Here is a 5,556-nt window from a genome sequence, read left to right as displayed (position 1 = left end):
GGGCAGAGAGCTCCCACCGCTGCCGGTGACTACCTTTGCCTTTCTTTTTTTTTTTTTTTTTTTTTTTCTTTTTTTTGACACCCTTCGCACTTGCTGGTAACTTCTGCCACGCTTGTACCACGTAAACTGAAATTTTCTATGTCAGGTGTCTGCCTCAGGCTGATTTTTTTTTTCTTTTTTTTTTCTTTTGGAAAAAAGTAACGAAAATAATTCAGTCATTTCCAAAAATAATGTTATTTGCCCTTGCATAAATAGTCCAACAATCCTTTATTCAAAAGGCTGGGGGAGTGGGAGGGAGCAGTGTCAAGGTTGTACTTTTGGCTGCCCCTGTAAAGCTTTGCTCCAGTGAAAGTTTTCAGAAAGAAACAGCTGTTAACACGTGTCTAGTAGAGCTAACTTTTCCTTGCCTGCCTCCGTAAAAGTTACACCCTCCTTAGGCTCATTCAATTGTAAAACACCTTGTGCTGATGGGAGTGAGCATCCACATACAGCAGGTGAACCATCCCTTCATGCTTCCTGTTCTTGACTACATGCTCACATTGCCCTGGGGATTCTCCTTCTAACTATGCCCACTACACTTTAGGGGGAATTGCATACTGTGGCTCCTTTTTCCACCCTGACACTCTGCCTGGCCTGAGGAGAAAAGTCTTTATTTGCCCACGGCTTCCAGACTGAGCTGCCACTGAAGCTCTAACATAAACACAGGGAGTTGATGGGCACCAGCAGGGCAGAGAGGCCACACATGTGCAATACAACCAGTTCTCTGGATCGCTTTTGGGATACTTTGGGCTTAGCATTTATTTGTTACCAACAGTGAACTCTGAATGGCTGGCAAGTGTCAGGAAGAAAATAGCAGTGACTTCACTGCGACAGGGCCAGTCCCAGCTTGACTTCTGAAAGCAGCAAAAAGTCTAGAGTCACTTGATGAGAGGCACAGAGGTTTCAGGATCAGACCAGGATCACAGGAGATGAGTGTAAAAGTGAAGGCAGGGTGAATGACGCAGATACAGCATGGTCAAGACAAATCAAGGCAAGGGGATCAAGATTGGACTGGGTCTCAAACAAGCCCTCTCAAATGGAGACAAGAAGAGCTTCTGGTCTTATCAGCAGTTTTGGAAGCAGCACATGAAAGGAATGCATGCATCAACAAATCCCATGCTGAACTAAGAACACTATAAAAGGAGGCTCTGCAGAGCCTGCGGACAAAAATATAAACCTGGCTGTGGAGGCAAAGCAGGCCTCTGGCACTGCCTACCAGCAGGAGGCTTAGCACAGCCTCAGAGACCTGCTTGCTTTGGAGGCTGGCCACAGAAGAGTGAATGGCTCCGGACCTTTGCCTGAGCCTGGCAGGAAGAGCTGATTGGTGACCACTAACCCATTCTGTGCTTTTCAGGAAAGGCGCTGGCAGAGCCAGAACAGTCTGCAAACGAAATCAGTTCCCTATTTCTCTGAACAGAAGCAAATGCCCTGGAGGGAATAGCAGGTGCACACACTGTGGGATGGCACTGGGCAGACGCAATCCTTGCAATCCTGGCCAGAGCTCCTGACCCATACAACCTGGAGGGAGCTTTCAAATGAAAGATTTGGCATGGGCCTATACCAAGTCACTAAAACCTGCACTTTGAGGAATGCATCATTAGTGTAAACTACACCTGCCTAATTGTACTGAGAAGATGGTATCAGGCAAGCTGTGTGGATCTGATTGAACAGGGACCAGTCTTAACACGTTCTTCAGTCAAAGATTATGACCCGGTCAGGTCTCAGATGAGTTTTAACAGATAATAAAGCACTGTGCACAACCACCACAAAATAATAACCTTGATATAAAGGGCCTTTATACCTGCAGTATAACTGTGACCTATTCTGTCCTTTCCTCTTCCAGGAACAGTACTGGCAGAGTTTCAGCCCAGATAAACCATTGAAAATGGCCTTGTACAAAACAGCATGGGTATAATAGGGATGGATTGTAACTTCAGGTCCCACATAATTGGTGCTAAATATGTCTTGGGAGGCAGATTGCAGTGGTCCTCCATTGATATTGCGATGAACACAACCCATCTTCACAAGCACAGAACTTCTCCATTCTCTGGGGACTCAGCCCAGAGAACAGTAATATCTAAAACAGGACTTCCCGTAATGTGCAGTGAACTGCAGTATTTAGTGAGGTTTCTCAGGGGACAGGAGATGAAGGGTTAGAGTGAGAAAAATGTTTGGTCCATCAAAAAGGAGCCTACTGACATGAATGCCAGTTCGGTTTTGGCATAAAAGGACGTTCCTTTCCCCTTGATCTCTGAGGAGGGATCTCTGTCAAGATCTTCTAGCACTTTTGTCACTGCAATCAGAGAATGCCCAATGGACAAATCAAGGTTCAGTAGGGCAATAGGGCCCAGCATTCCTTCACCTTACTTCCTTTAGCACTCTGCTGAAAACAACATCTCCAGGTGAACCCACAGTCATTTGCTGAGCTGAAAAACTCCAAAAAATTTGTTTGGTCACTGCGTTCCATCTGGTCACCATATGTATAACTATAGCAGAAAAGGCCAACCTAGCTTCCCCATGCCATGCTGCCTGAGTGAAAAGAAAGTGATGCCACTGTACACACAAGTTGACCAGAACTTCAAAACATTCAAAACTACCAAACCTCCTAGAAGTCATTATCAAAATAGAAGTAGGTCAGCTTTGTGCATATGAATATAAGTACAACTGTCACTGACACACCACATTACGTATGAAAGGAGAGGGGTAGGGCTTGTGGGGCACTGAAAAGATGGACCATCAGTATCTTTAATGAGATAGTGTAACCGGTCCATTAAGAGTGGCCTGATGGTGCTTTTTCTCCACTCATCTTCCTCCCTTTCCTTCCCCACCCCTCCCTAAACACATTCTTGAACATAGATGGAAGAGGCAGAAATTGTTGGATAAGCCAGATCTCTGATCAGGAAATTGCCTGTCTCCTGTTTCATTAGGACAGTGCCATCAGAGTCAGCTTTACACTTCATTCTCCTGCTGTTTAATTTCTTGCCAACTACCAGGCACTTAAAGGTCTCAAAGAAAGGAAGTTAGAGCCTGACAAGAGCACCTTCCACCCAGCCTGACACCAGCATCAGATCCACTCCAGTCATCAGGTGCTCTGGCAAGTAGGACTTCTGATAGGAAGTTACCACAGACTTCACAAACAGGATGAAAAGATGATGTTTGATGGGATAACTGGAACAGCCATTACTTCTACCAAAGTAGATTCTTTCTCAAGGCTTTTATCTATTAATACTGGCTGTTCTTACAGTGTGACACAATATTACTAACAAAAACATAATCAGCTTTAATGGTGCAGAGTACCTGGTGCAGGGAATCACAAGAGGAGGTTGTTTTAGCAGCAGTAGCACCCCTAAGAATGGCAAAGGAGGAAAATGCTAGGAGTCAGTATTCCATGGTCCTTGTAACCTTTTCCTTCCAGACTACGCAGAAATCATTTCCATGACTAGGACAGAGTTTCAGGCTGAGGAGCCATCAATACAAAAATGAAAGGAAGAGCTGAGGGGAGAAGAAAATGAGGGGCCTGGCCCCTCTTTCTCTTTAGAGCATCTGATGCTGGCAGAAGCAAACAAATTCAAGAAATTGCATGATGAGGAGAGGGAAGCAGTATGCAAACAACCAGTTCCTATAACTCCAGTAGAACAAAGAACATTTAATTAGGAGGAACAAAAGCTGAACAAAAGCCAAACAAAAGGAATAAGGGCAAAAAGACACAAATATTAGTGCAAACAATCACAGGTACAGAAGGAGACAGGCAAGAGAAACACCTGGGTAGGTGGAGAAGACTGGCTCCAAGCAAAGAAGTGGAGTAAACTTGGGGAGAAAGATGCTGATTTCTTGGGGATCAAAAAGGTAAGTATCAGATGTTAAACAGGGTGTGAGGGGAAGAAGGGTGAGGAAACAAACACAAATTAGAGCTACAAAAGGAGAAAGAGGAATTCTGACCTAATGCTCTTAAAGAGAAGGGTCTAGGGAAGGAAGATTCTCTGCTAGGAGGAGTATAGGAGAAAACGGAAGAGTCTCAGGACCCCTGCCAAGGTAATTTCTATATCACAATTTTAAAAATGAAACTTTCTCCTATGTGCTCCACTAAACAGTGCATTCTTTACACTCTGAGTACCTGTTTGCCAGGTTCAGACTGAAAAAAAGCCAAAGATATTTGCAGAGAAAGCCAGATGATGTTACATTTTGAGGACAAGTGTCATACAATACTTAGCATGTAAAAAAATTACCAGTTGAGGCATCTAAAATTGGATACTGAAGATCAGTTGAAACTTGACATTGTTTGACTATCTGCGAGAAGATAAATCCCCCTTCCCATGCTTGTGAAAGCTATGATGAAAGTCAGTGCTTATGAAAGAAACAGATATATAAACCTGAGTATTAGTAAAAAGCTAAAAAGAAAAAAGTCACTCCAGTGCAGTAAATAATAAATAAATGCATCCTAAGTCTGCGCAATTAAAATAAAACACCTAGAAGTTGTTCATTAAGTAAATGATGTCATATTTTCTGTGATGAATGCAGTGTGTGTGATCTTGTAAAAAAAATAATAAAACCCAAAAGACCTGAAACAATTGTGTAAATGAAGACCATCTCATAAGGCACATGAACGACAGGGTCAAATCAAAACTAAGATTTAACCTGCACATTCTAGCAGGTCCTTAACTAAGATTTACAAATGTTGAGTGCTCATCTCTGCACAGTTTGTGGGTATAATATTAAATGCCAAATTGTGACTAAATATTTATTGTAAATTCATATGGTCAAGGATCAAAGTTGTTCTTGTTTCTTTCCAGGAGATTTAGTGTACTATGTGGTTTTTAAATGCTTATGAAGAAATAATAACAGGCCTGATGAGTTCATAATCTAAAGCTAAGAAAAGCAGACTTGAGAACAAGTGCAGCATGTTTGAGGTGTACCAAAATTACCAAATTCCAAAGCTGACGAGTAATCAATCTCCTAAAACAATCTCTTTTGTGATTGTGCTCAAAAGAGATTTCAGTATAAACAAAACAATGATGTCACCATCATTACAGTCACTAGCTTGAATGAGTACAGGTTCAGATGAGTAAAGTAGATTTGAAAGGTATATAGCAAGTCAAGACAGGGCTACTTAATGAATAAAATCACTTCCAGTTAATTTTCTCTCCTCAATTCTCCTTTTAAAAGATCAATTGTCTTACAGTTTCTTTTTTTCTTCCATGTAAAGAAAGAATACACATTTTAAATCAGATGTGTGTTTGAACTGTTACATAGCTCAAAACCAAGTTTTAGTCTAGGGAAATTTATTTCACCTTGTCTTTAAAAAAAAAGAAAAGAAAAAATCTGCTGCTTAATAGTTTTCTGGTACAGACCTTTGACAGAAGGAAAATATTTACTAACTTCAGTGTATAGAACCAGGCCATTTTAGAGGGCATGGTCAGATAGCATGAAAGGTCTCTAACAAACTACCAAATGTCTTGACTGTGTGTCCATCTGTTACTATTTATCCCTCCTTAGTACCTACATGGTAATTACCTTGTC

Source organism: Corvus kubaryi, unplaced genomic scaffold, assembly GCF_017639235.1.
Source record: "Corvus kubaryi isolate FWS band 111438036 unplaced genomic scaffold, C.kubaryi_AGA036_p1.0 37398, whole genome shotgun sequence".
Taxonomy (NCBI): Eukaryota; Metazoa; Chordata; class Aves; order Passeriformes; family Corvidae; genus Corvus; species Corvus kubaryi.
This window is presented reverse-complemented; position numbering follows the sequence as displayed.